Source organism: Thamnophis elegans, chromosome 15 (genome assembly GCF_009769535.1).
Source record: "Thamnophis elegans isolate rThaEle1 chromosome 15, rThaEle1.pri, whole genome shotgun sequence".
In the NCBI taxonomy this organism is placed as follows: Eukaryota; Metazoa; Chordata; class Lepidosauria; order Squamata; family Colubridae; genus Thamnophis; species Thamnophis elegans.
This window is the reverse complement of record NC_045555.1, coordinates 14,575,658-14,576,377: the sequence shown is the minus strand read 5'-3', so window position 1 is coordinate 14,576,377 and position 720 is coordinate 14,575,658.

Below are 720 nucleotides of genomic sequence, written 5' to 3'. Positions count from 1 at the left end.
AGCCCGCCAAACCCGCCCTCGCCTGGCCCGGCCTGCGAGGTGCGCCTTTCTCCGCCTCCGCGCCTCTTTCGGAGAGGAAGAGGCGAGGCTGCTGTGGCTCCCTCTGCACAGGCGGCCTCTAGCTGCCTTGTAGGCGCTTGCTCGGAAAGGGGTTCCCGCCGGCCCCTGAGGGAAAAAGTGGCTTTGACCGGCAGGCCCGAATTTCTCCCCCACCCCCTTCGCGAACCAACTGTGACAACTCAGGCTTAGTTCTGGGATGGAAATATTAAGCCAGGTGGGGAAATAAAAAAGGAGGCCACAGGATGCCCATTCCTCTGTATTGATGACCATTTATTGTATGTTATATTTTTACCTCACTTTTATTATTTTGTAAGTAAATTTTGAGGGACGCGGTGGCTCAGTAACTAAGATGCCGAGATTGTCGATCAGAAAGGTCAGCAGTTCAGTGGTTCGAATCCCTAGCGCCGTGTAACTGAGTGAGCTCCCATTACTTGTCCCAGCTTCTGCCAACCTAGCAGTTCAAAAGCACATAAAAAATGCAAGTAGAAAAATAGGAACCATCTTTGGTGGGAAGGTAACAGCGTTTTGTGCGCCTTCGGCGTTTAGTCGTGCCAGCCACATGAGCACGGAGACGTCTTCGGACAGCGCTGGCTCTTCGGCTTTGAAACAGAGATGAGCACCGCCCCCTGTGCAAGGGTAACCTTTACCTTTAAGTTAAGT